Below are 12603 nucleotides of genomic sequence, written 5' to 3'. Positions count from 1 at the left end.
GTGGGATGAGGCTCATTGGTTTATGAAGCTTCACTTCAAACCCGTTGAGATCAACATTCGGCATTAGGTGAACTCTGAGAATCCCTTCGTGATTGCCGGCACTTAAAAGTCTGGGAGATGTTTATTAACCTTTTACAAAGCTAATGCAAATGGGAGTTGCCACCTTCCTGATGTTGACAAATGTCCTTTCTGGAAATAGAACCTCGGGTTCCATAGGACCAACCACACCGCTAGGGAGACAGCGGAGGGGTGAGGAGGAGCAGAAGTGGCAAAAAACAGTACTCTGGACACAGGGACAGGCATACGCACCTCAGTCAGTGCTGCTCAGTGAGCGCACCCCTCCTCCCCCGACACCCCGTGCCCGCTCCTGGGACCTTGCCCATCACGTGGTTCACGGAACACGGGAGCACAGCGGTCAGATGCTTGCTGCTTAGACATTTTCTGAACCTGCATTTCTCACAAGGAAACACTGACAGAACGTTATATTTGTTCCGTTCAGTTTCAGAGTTGTAGAGGGGGCGCCTCTGGGCAGCTTGGTTGGTTTCGCGCCCGAGCCTTGATTTCAGTTCAGGTCATAATCTCACAGTTTGAGTTCAAGGCCTGCGTCGGGCTCGGCACGGACAGCATGGAGGCTGCTTGGGATTCTCTGCCTCCCTCTCTCTCCGCCTCTTCACCGAAATAAATAAATAAACTTTTAAAGACGTTGCAGAGAATATAATTTCTAGTAGATTCTGAATATTGATTTTTACTCTTTTTTTAAACATTTCCACTGCTGCAGCCACTTGAGAACCACTATTGTCCATTTAATTTTTTTGGAGTTTATTTACTTATGAGAGAGAGAGAGAGAGAGAGAGAGAGCATGAGTGGGGGAGGGACCGAGACAGAGGGAGACACAGAATCTGAAGATAGGCTCCAGGCTCTGAGTTGTCAGCACAGAGCCTGACGTGGGACTCGAACCCACGAACTGTGAGATCATGACCTGAGCTGCAATCGGACGGTTAACCAACTGAACCCCCCAGGCGCCCCTGTTATTACCCATTTAAATACACAGCTGTAAGCCCCTATCACTGGGAATAGCAGCATCCTTTCTCTCTCTGAATATGTATTTCTGTGCCCGACAGACATTCGATCTAATGTAATATATTTTATGCTATATAGTGTTTTATTTATTAAGATAATCTAAAACGTATAATAGGTGTGAAAAATTAATTTTGACTTGTGGTTGTATATGTCATTATTAGCATACTATGATCCAAGTCACCATGTTATGACATTTTGATAAATGCTTATCAAAAATAAAAAATACAACTTCCTGGAAACTGTTCTATCCTAATGAGATGTCTGTGACTTAACACAAAACTGGTTTACACACCTATAAATACACTGTACCTCTTTTAGAATGAAACGAAGCTTAGTGTAAGTGTTTTGTACTTTTTATTTTAAAATAATTTCAGACAGAAAGCAAAGTTAGAGAAATAATACAAGGGTCGCTTCTACCATTGCCCATGCTCCCCGTGTACTGTTACCATTTTTACCTTGATGTTCTCTCTTCCTTCTTCTCTCTCTCTGTCTCATTCATAGATGTCGTGTTTCTCGGATATAGTTGAGAGCGTGTTTTAGACAAAATGTCTCACAACTCCCAAATAGTGTGTTTGTGTTGTCTAAACACAAGGACACTGTCTTATGTTCCCACTGCAGAATTTAGAAGTCCAGAAGTTCACACTGGCTCTGTATTGGCTTGTTAGCGCTGCGACAGCCCACACCGCAGGCTGGCTGGTGTAGACGGCACAAGGTCATTGGCCACAGTCCTGGCAACTGGAAGTCCAAGAGTGCTAGCGAGTTTTGGTCTTCTGGGGCCCCTGCCCTTGGTCTGACGGTGGCCTCCTTCCCCCCGTGTCCGCATACGGCCCTCCTCCCGTGCGTGACTGTGTTCTGACCCCTTTCCTCAGAAGGGCACGTGTCCCTCCGAACCCAGGCCCAGCCCGCTGACCTCCTTGTGCCCCGATTACTTCTGTGAAGGCCTGTCTACCTCCAAATACATCACGTTCTGATACTAGAGATTTAAGGTTTCAACATAGGAACTTGGGGACTAAATTCAGCCCCTAACATGTGCCAGGTGTCTAAACTACAAACTTCTTGTTTTTTAATGTTTATTTTATTTATTTTGAGAGAGAGAGACGGCGCGTGAGCAGGGGAAGGCCAGGGAGGGAGAGAGCACCCCAAGCAGGCTCTGCCCTGACAGCACAGCCCGAACTCGCCAGCCGTGAGGTCATGACCTGAGCCGAAATCAGGAGTCGGATGCTGACCGACTGAGCCCCCCAGATGCCCCTAAACTACAAACTGCTTTAGTGTTCTTTCATCTGGAAACATTCCTTGCTCTCCGCCTTTCCTGACCTGGGTACTCTCACAGCACACGGGCCAGTTATTTTGTGGAACGTTGGTTAACTTGGACTTGTCCGAGGCTGCCTCCGATTCTGTTGAGGCCATCATTGTAACGGGCTGTCACGGGTTGGTGTGTTCCTGCTGGGTCCTGTTAGCAGGCACACGGCCTTGGACGTGCTGCAGGCCCTCCTCGGAAACGGTGGTTTCCCTTTCTCTCACTGTTGTAGAAGAGAGTTCTGGAATCGCGTTCTCCTTCTCTCTTTCCCTGAGGCGTGTATTGATATGTCCGTTCTTGCCCCACAGGCTCCTCCTAGCCATCTCACTGCCGTCTGGAACATTCTTCCTTGACACTGAGACACTGGACTCCCGCTATTCAGCATCAGCTTTGTTCCTACTTGTCCCTTTTATTTTAAGGAAGCCCAAGTATTGCTTCCATTAATGAGCAAATAGCAGAAAGCATTTTATTTTAGCAATTTCTCTTCATTTGAACTCCACCTGAGCTAAGTTATCAAAAAGTACTGGTGATGCCGCCATCAGAAGTTCTCGTGAATGATCTAGTAGCTGAAAGTTTACTTATACCTACCATCAGTATTTTATGAAGGCGTTAGGAACCATCGTTAGATCTCATTAATACCATATTTTACATTTCCCTTTGTTTTAAGAGGCTTTTGTATTACAGCAATTTAAGGAAGGGATTATTTTGAAATGGGAGGTGGAAAAAAGTCATTTTTAGGTCAGTGTATGTGTGGAAGTTAAGGAGGTAGAAATCAGTCCTCTTAAAATTGATCCAAGTTTCCTTGTGTCCCTTGACGAACGTGTCACTATCAGTTTAAACTGAGTTGGGGAGGATTTAAGATGGTGGAGAAGGAGGGGGCCCTGGGCTTTCCTCGGCGCCCAGACACGGCTCTGTGGAGGTCGGACTGTGGAACCCCAGGAGGTCGGTCTGCAGAGTGGAGGGAGACCGCGTGGCAGGCGGGGGGTCGGTGGAAGTGGTTTGGGGGGAAACGATGGTGTCTTGGATGGGGAGGGAACCCTTGGCGTGGAGAGATGAGAGGGAGAGAGGCAGGGAGGGATTGAGAAAGTGTGGCACCCAGTTTGCACGAAGGGAAAACCTCTCTGGACCACAGACGGGAGAGTGAGAAGTGCTGAGCGCCCCAGTTCTCCTTTGCAGACAGCATCTGAAGCTCAACCTCTGAGGTTCTGGAATTGCGTGGCATTATCCGGGGTGCTCCTGGGGAGGAGGGAGCTGGCCCCCGAGCGAACAGCGTGGTGGAGGCATCTCCGGCGCACTGGCAGGGGACGGTCCCTTCCTGGAGTACTTTTGGAAGAGGGTGCGTTGCCTCCAAGGATGAAAGCCCCCGCTGGCACCAGACACAGCCGTTCATCAGCAGGGACAGAGGTGCACCCGGGGAACTACACCTGCTCCGGGCGGCGGTGCTGCACCGCAGGTGGCGCACGCTGTGCAGGCTGGGACTGTGGCTCGGGGACCGAGGACTCCACGTGGCATGGAGGGGCCCTGCTCCGGAGGAGGGGGAGCATCCACGCGGCGCCCTGTGCTTTGAGACTGAGGGTTTGAATCCCAGCCCTGCACCAAAGGTAAAAAGACAGTTGTGGCGCAGGGGGAGCTGACCGCCCTCCCTACTCTGTGAAGCTGCCTGAGCAGTGCAGGGGGTGAGACCCTGTCCTGGGACAAGAGATGGGGCCGTGCCCCAACACCCACATGGGGGGGCTTCCGGGAGCAGCACACAGGCCGCTGGTGGAGGCAGGACCGGCTCACGGCTCACACTAGCCCCCCGCCCAGGCCTGCCAGCTGCTTATCGATGGGGCCAGACTGACAGTAACCCAGCAGCCCGCCTTCGCTCCAGCCCCGCTTGGCCAGCACCCTCCGGGCACTGGGTGTCCTGAAAATCGACTGCTTCACAACAGCACCTACAGTTCTTTCTTCTTTTTTTTTTTTCTTTTTTCTTCATTTTTACTTTTGGAATCAGGGTCATAGGTTCTTATTTATTTTTTCATTTCTCTCTCTTTCTCTCTCTCTCTCTCTGATCAGGCTTTTTTATTCCTTTGTTCCTTTCTTCTTTTTCCTTTGGAATCAGCCTTAAAGTTGTTTGATTCTCTGGGTTTATTTTTTTGCTCCCTTCCATATTCTTTTTTTCTTGAGGGGATCAGGCTCCCCACCCCCCCCCCGCCCACACACACCTTTTTCCAGGGTTACTTCAACAAACAAATCGAAGCACTCCTAGTTAAGGTCCAGACAGTCCCCACTACAGGCAAGGAGGAGCTCTGTGAACCACTGACCAGCGAGAGCGAGCAGCCAGAGCGCAGCAGCAGAATGCACGTAACATCCCCCGGAGACACTTCCCAGAGTGCTGGGCCTGGACGGCGAACGGCCTCTTTTCAGCATAGCTGTGCTCTCAGGTGCAGGAGACGTAACAGCTTTTACAAGACCCGGAAAAGTGGGACAACATGGCCAAGTGGTTAAGATGATGGACTGCTAAAACACCCAGGAGATAGAATCCTAGACGAAATGACAAGACAGGAATGCTCCTCAAAAGAAAGATCAAGAAGACATCACAGCCAGGGACTTGCTCAAAACAGATATATGCAATACATCTGAACAAGAATTTAGAAAACAGCCATAAGACTACTAGCCGAGCTTGAGAAAACACATAGAAGACACCAGAGAAACCCTTGTTGCAGGATCAAAGACCTAAGAACTAATCAGGATGAAATAAAAACTGGTAAAACTAAGTTGCAGAACAAACTGGGTGCACTGACAACGGGGGTCAAGGAAGCAGAGGAAAGACTCGCTAATGTGGAAGTCTCACAAGGGGAGACTTCGAGAACTGATTCCATGAAACAGACAATATTTGTATCATAAGAGTCCCAGAAGAAGAGCTGGAAATGGGGCAGAAGGGTTATTTGAATGAATTATAGCTGAGAACTTCCCCATCTGGAGCAGGAGACAGGCCTCCAAGACCAAGAGCCACAGAGAACTACCTTCCAAATCAACAAAACATATCAACACCACAATATATCATAGTGAAACTTGCAAAATACAAATATAAAGGGGGAATTCTGAAAGTAGCTAGGGACCAAAGGTCATTCACTACAAGGGTAGAAACAACGTTAATACCAGACCTGTCTGTGGAAACTTGGTAGGCCAGAGGGGAGTGACAGAAAATATTCAACATGTTGAATAGGAAAAATATACACTAAGAGTCCTTTACTCAGAAAGGCTGTCATTCACAATGCAAGGAGAGATCAAAACTTCCCCAGACAAACCAAAACTAAAGGAGTTCATACCACTAAACCAGCTCTGCAAGAAATTTTAAGGGGAATTCTCTAAGTGGAGGAAAAACAAAAAAAAAGAAGACCAAAGCAACAAAGACTACAAAGGATCAGTGAACATCACCAGAAACACCAACCGTACTGGTAACACAGTGATACTAAATTCATATCTTTTGGTAATCACTCTGAATGTAAATGGACTAAATGCCCCCAATCAAAAGACATAGGGTATCAGAATGGATTAAAAAAAAAAAACAAGATCCATCCAGCTCTGTGCTCCTGACAAAAGACTCATTTTAGAGCTAAAGACCTTCAGATTGAAAGTGAGGAGATGGAGAACCATCATGCTAATGGAGATTTTTAAGAAGCCAGAGTAGCCACACTTCTCTCAGACAAACTAGATTTTAAAACAAAGACTGTAACAAGAGATGAAGAAGGACATTATATCATAATTAAGGGGTCTGTCCTCCAAGAAGATCTAACAATTGTAAATATTTATGCCCCCAACTTGATGTACCCAAATATATAAGTCAATTAATAACCAACATAAAGAAACTCATTGTTAATAATTCCATAATAGTAGGAGACTTTAATACCCCCACTTACAGCAATGGACAGATCCTCTAAGCAGAAAATCAATAAGGAAACAATGACTTTGAATGACAAACTGAACCAGAGGGATTTAATAGATATATTCAGAGCATTTTACCCTAAAGTACCAGAATACACATTCTACCCAAGTGAACATGGAACATTCTCCAGAATAGATCACATACTGGATCATAAATCAGCCCTCAGCAGATATGAAAAGATTGAGATCATACCATGCATATTTTCAGATCACAGCATTATGAAACTTAAAATCAACCACAAGAAAAAAAATTGAAAAGCCTTCAAATACATGGAGCTAAGAGAACATCCTACTCAAAAATGAATGGGTCAAGCAGGAAATTAATGAAGAAATTAAAAAAAATACTTGGAAGCAAATGAAAGTGGAAACACTGCAGTCCAAACCCTTTGGGTTTTAGCAAAGGTAGTTCTAAGAGGAAAGTGCCTTGCATTTCTCAAGAAGCAAGAAGGTCCCAAATACACAACCTTGCCTTATACCTAAAGGAGCTAGAAAAGCAGCAAATAAAGCCTAAGCCAACAGAAGAAGGGGAAAAGTAAAGATTAGAACAGAAATAAACAATATAGAAACAAACAAAAAAACATAACAGATCAATGAAACGAAATGCTAGTTCTTTGAAGCAATAAACAAAATTGATAAATCCCTACCTGTACTTTTCAAAAAGAAAAGAGAGGACCCAAAAAGATAAAATCATGAAATGGAAAAATTCCTAGAAACTCATACACTTCCAAAACTGAAACAGGAAGAAATAGACAATTTAAACAGGCGCATAACCAGCAAAGAAATGGAATCAGTTATCAGAAATCTCCCAACAAACAAGAGTCCTGGGCCAGATGGCTTCCTAGGGGAATTCTACCAGACATTTAAAAAAGAGTAAATACCTATTCTTTTCAAACTGTTCCAAAAACTAGAAATAAAAGAAGGTTTCCAAACTCATCTATGAAGCTTGCATTACTTTGATTGCAAAACCAAAGAAAGGAGAGTTACAGGCCAAAGTTCCTGATGAACCTGGATGCAAAAATTCTCAATAAGATATTGGAAGTCAAATTCTACAGTACATTAAAGGAGTTATTCACCATGATCAAATGGGAATTATTCCTGGGCTGCAGGGCTGGTTGAGTGTTTACAAATCAATCAACCTAATGCACCACATTAATAAAAGAAAAGAGAAGAACTATATGATCCTCTCAATAGATGCAGTAAAAGCATTTGACAAAGTACAACATCCTTTCTTAATAAAAAGCCTCAAGAAAGTAAGGATAGAAGGAACATAATTCAACATCATAAAGGTCATGTATGAAAGATCCACAGCTGATACCATCCTCACTGGGGAAAAACTGAGAGCTTTCCCCCTGAAGTCAGGAACACAACAGGGAGGTCCACTCTCACCACTGTTGTTCAACATTATACTGAAAGTTCTAGCCTTAGCAGTCAGACAACAGATTGGCAAAGAAGAAGTCAAACTTTTGTTCTTCACTGATGACATGGTAACTCTACATGGAAAACCCGAAACACTCCATCAAAACACTGCTCGAACTAATAAATGAACTCAGCAAAATCAGAGGATAAAAAAATCGATATACAGAAATCAGTTGCATTTCTATACACCAACAACTAAGCAGCAAAATGAGAAACCAAGGAATTGATCCCATTTACAATTGCACCAAAAACCCTAAGATATTTGGGGAAAAAACCTAACCAAGAGATAAAAGATCTATACTCTGAAAACTATAGAAAGTTTATGAAAGAAATTGAAGAAGACACAAAGAAGCTCATAGATTGGAAGAATATTGTTAAAATGTCTATACTACCCAAAGCAATCTACACATTTAATGTAATCCTTATCAAAATAAAACCATTCTAAACAGAGCTAGAGCAAACAATTCCAAAATTTGTATGCAACCAGAAAAGACCCCCAAATAGCCAAAGTAATGTTGAAAAAGAAAGCCAAAGCTGGAGGCATCACAATTTTGGACCTCAAGCTGTATTACAGAGCTGTAATCATCAAGACAGTATGTACTGGCACAAAACCCAACACATAGATCAATGGAACAGAATAGAGAACCCAGGGGCACCTGGGTGGCTCAATGAGTTAACCATTTGACTCTTGATTTTGGCTCAGGTCATGATCTCACAGTTTGTGAGTTCAAGCCTCATGTCAGTCTCTGCAGAGACAGACAGTACAGAGCCTGCTTGGGATTCTCTCTCTCTCCCCATGTATCTCTACCCCTCTACTCTTCATGCTGTCTCTTAAATAAATTTTAAAAATATTTAAAAAGAATAAAGAACCCAGAAATGGACCCACGAACGGATGGCCAACTTATCTTTCACAAAGCAGGAAGGAGTATCCAGGGGGAAAAAGAGAGTCTTTAACAAATGGTGCTGGGAAAACTGGACAACAACATGCAGAAGAATGAATCTGGACCACTGTCTTCCACCGTACACAAAAGTAAATTCAAAATGGACGTAAGACCTAACTGCGGGGCAGCAATCCATCGAAATCATAGAGGAGAAAACAGGCAATAATCTCTTTGACCTCAGCCCCAGCGATTTCTTACTAGACATGTCTCCAGAGGAAGAAAAATAAAAGCAAAAGTGAACTAGTAGGATTTCATCAAGGTAAAAAGCTTCTGCACAGCAAATGAAACAGTCAACAAAACTCAAAGACAAGCAACAGAATGGAAGATATTTGCAAATGACATATCAGCTAAAAGGTTAATACCCAAAGTCTATAAAGAGCTTACTAAGCTCAACACCCCAAAAAACAAATGATCCAGTGAAGAAATGGGTAGAAGACACATAGAGACACTTTTCCAAATAAGATGTCCGGATGGCTAACAGACACATAAACAGATGCTCTATACCACATTTCATCAGGGAAATAGAAATCAAAGCAGTGATAGCTGAAATTAACAACTCAGGAAACAGTAGATGAGGAGGAGGAGGAGACGGGGGACCATTTTGCACTGTTGGTGGGAATGGGATCTGTTACAGCCGCTCTGGAAGGGCGTCTGGAGGTTCCTCAAAAAATTAAAGATTTTCAGAATTCTGCTACAACCCAGCGGTTGCACTACTAGATATACAAAAGCATACAGAACTGCTGATTCAAAGGGGTATATGCACCCAAATGCAATACGCACTATTGACAATAGTCACAGTATGGACAGAGCCCAAATATCCATCAACTGATGAATGGGTAAGGAAGATGTGTATGTATGTATAAACACACAGACACACACGCACACGCACACATGTAGTGGAATATCACTCAGCCATCAAAAAGAAGGAAATCTTACCATTTGCTACAACGTGGAAGGAATTAGAGTGTATTATGCTAAATGAAATAAGTCAGAGAAAGAAATACATGATTTCACTCATAGGTGGAATTTAAGAAACAAAAGGTGAACAGGGGGGAAGGGAAGGAAAGATAAGATAAAACCAGGGAGAGACTCTTAAAATGCAGAGAACAGACTGAGGGCGGCTGGCGTGGAGGTGGGTGTGGGATGGCTAGATGGGGCGTTAGGAAGGCACTTGTCCGATGGGCCCTGGGTGTTCTATGTAAATGAGGAATGGCTAAATTCTCCTGAGACCAACATTACACTGCATGATAACTAATATGAATTTAAATCGATGTTTTTTTTTTTAAAAACCACTCCTGAGTTAATTCAGCCATGTCAATAGAGGACCTGGCCCAGTGACTCCAACGCTCTTCAAACCCGCAGAGTGTTGCATCCTAAAACCTGGATGCAAACATGATTAAATGTTCATAAGAAACTAAAACCGAACTTAAACAACTAAAGTAACACTCCTGAAAAGCCACGAGTAAATTAACAGGCGGTCTGTCCTTACAGTGATTTTTTTTGGTAAATTCCTTACGGCACAAGTTGCCAGTCTAGGTGATGACGTCGCAGCTCTCTGTGGAGTTTGTGACTGTGTCTTCTCACGAGAGGTTGTAGAAAATTATATTGTTTTGACAGCTTCTCCAACTTAAAATAACCTCTTTATCAGCATCTACAGCTCCAGGGGGGACCGCTGACCTCTGCTCCCCTTCCTGGCCATCCGGCCCGAGGGAGGCTGTAGCTGAGTTTCTTTCAAACGTGTTCCAATTCAGAAAAAGACCAATTCACGTATCTTCTCTGAAGTAACACTTCTTTGTTTGTTGGAGCAAGAATCCTTCCAAATAAAAAAAAAAGACAGTTCCCAGATTCGGTGAGACACAGCCCCTGGTTTCCTTACAGTAGGGTTCTTCAGAACCTTCTTCAGTTAAAACATTGGTCCACAGACCATGAGCCAGAAGCTCAGGCCTGAGCCTGGTCCTTGTACTGGCGCTTACAGAGGTTTTATTTTCAGCAAGTTTGCTTCCCCATTTGAGCATTTGCCCCCCAAGCATCAATATGAAGATTAGGGAAAACACCTTGTAGAAAACATTGTCCCAAACGTTAGTCACATCTGTGGGCACCTTGTCTTTCCCTCAATGTCTGTTTCATATACATAAATATTTATCAAGATCATGAATATGAAAACCCTGTGCTACTAGTATGAAGTACTTTTTTCAAAAGTTTACTTACTTATTTTGAGAGAGAGCACAAGCAGGAGAGGGACCGAGGGAGAGGGAGAGAGAGAATCCCAAGCAGGCTCTGCGCTGTCGGCATGGAGCCCAATGTGGAGATCGAACCCGTGAACCCTGAGAATATGACCTAAGTGAAAAGCCGGAGTCTGACGTTCCGCTGACTGAGCCCCTCAGGCCCTGTGTGGAGTACTTCTTAGTCATCTGCTGATACTGAGTCAGAGTAAGCATGTCGGTCCTGAAACTTTTCAATACTTCTGTTCTTGAAATTACTATTTCCTACATGGAAATTGCTTTCTTATTCTTTAAAAAGAAAATGTTTAATGTTTATTTTTGAGAGAGAGCATGCACGCACAAGCAGGGGAGGGGCAGAGAGAGGGAGACACAGAATCCTAAGCAGGCTCCAGGCTCTGAGCTATCAGCACAGAGCCCAATGTGGGGCTTGAACCCATGAACTGTGAGATCATGACCTGAGCCGAAGTCAAATACTTAACCAACTGAGCCACCCAGGCGCCCCTGAAAATTGCTTCTAATAGTGAATGTGATAATATAACAGCATGTTTTATTGTTGTTCGGCTCAGTTGTCTTCGCGTAAAAATTCTGTCTGAGAGGCAGGGCGCATGGGCATTAGGAACCCTCGTACCGTTTAGCTCCTCTGTACTTCCTTTTGGATACACCCCTCGTATCAGATCCAGGGGCACACCTCTGGCAACATCCCCATTTCATGAACAGATAATGCTCGTACTGTTAACAGAATGGTAACAACCACTTAAAAAGACTTGAAAGGTCTTTTAAAAGTAAAGGAATTAATTTAGTCATGCATGTTATGCTTTTAAAGAAATAATTTGCTATGATGCCCAAAGCCAACAGGATAATAATAATACGTGTCACATCTCCTGCCTAGAGGAAGCAATCCTTTAAAGCAGATTAGATCTTTACAATTTGGATCAGAAGACATTTACCATTAAAGGCATGCGGGGGGGGAAAGTCATTATTAAAATGAACCCTCTTGGCTAGGGACAGATTTAATCAGCGGTTCAACCTCTATTCGTTCCTGAATTCCCCAACCGAGCAGTGACTGTCTTCTCTGTCAGGGACGGTGGGTGTGAGATGGTCGTGGTAAGAACGGCTGTGTTCACTCCAACCCTTGCTCCATGATGGCTGCTGTTTTGGACGCTTTACACGCAAAAAACACAGTCTCGCGACAGTCCTGAGTGAGGCTGCTGTTATTTCCATGTGGCACAAGAGAAAACAGACATACAGGGTTTACGTAACTCGCACAGGGGCACATGGCCGCAGGGGTGTGACGGAGCCAGCGTCGCGTAGACCTTTCACATGACACTGTCCTTCCTGAGGCCACTTAAAAGAGAGACAGGCGTCAAGGAGTGTTTTCAAAGTTTTATGTGTACGATACGGAGCAGGTGGTACCTAAGTCTGATAAATTTTGCCAGCGTGGGGGAAAGTTCAGGCAAAACCTTCACAGACAATGTTATATAAATGAGGAGGCAAAGAGAGGATTAATCAAATCGTTTGGAATAAATTGATAGTTTAACAATGCGTGGCGTACTTCAGAGGAGAATTATGTAATGAAATCTGTCTGTAGATGATGAACTGAACGTTGGGTACAACGCTTGAGCGTCTCATATCTCCAACGGAACTTCTCTCAGAAACGCCCACCGAGGCACGCTTGGGCTCAGTTGGTCAAACATCCGCCTCCTGATTTCTGCTCAGGTCA

General features: G+C 44.1%; 1 protein-coding gene across 6 annotated transcripts in view; it reads left to right on the top strand.

The window, feature by feature from the left end:
• PDE10A (phosphodiesterase 10A) overlaps window positions 1-12603 on the top strand; it is a 227918-nt gene that overhangs the window by 163646 nt on the left and 51669 nt on the right. The window lies entirely within an intron of this gene.

Source organism: Suricata suricatta, chromosome 7 (assembly GCF_006229205.1).
Source record: "Suricata suricatta isolate VVHF042 chromosome 7, meerkat_22Aug2017_6uvM2_HiC, whole genome shotgun sequence".
Taxonomy (NCBI): Eukaryota; Metazoa; Chordata; class Mammalia; order Carnivora; family Herpestidae; genus Suricata; species Suricata suricatta.
The sequence above is the reverse complement of the archived record's forward strand: the minus strand, read 5'-3'. Positions and strand labels throughout refer to the sequence as shown.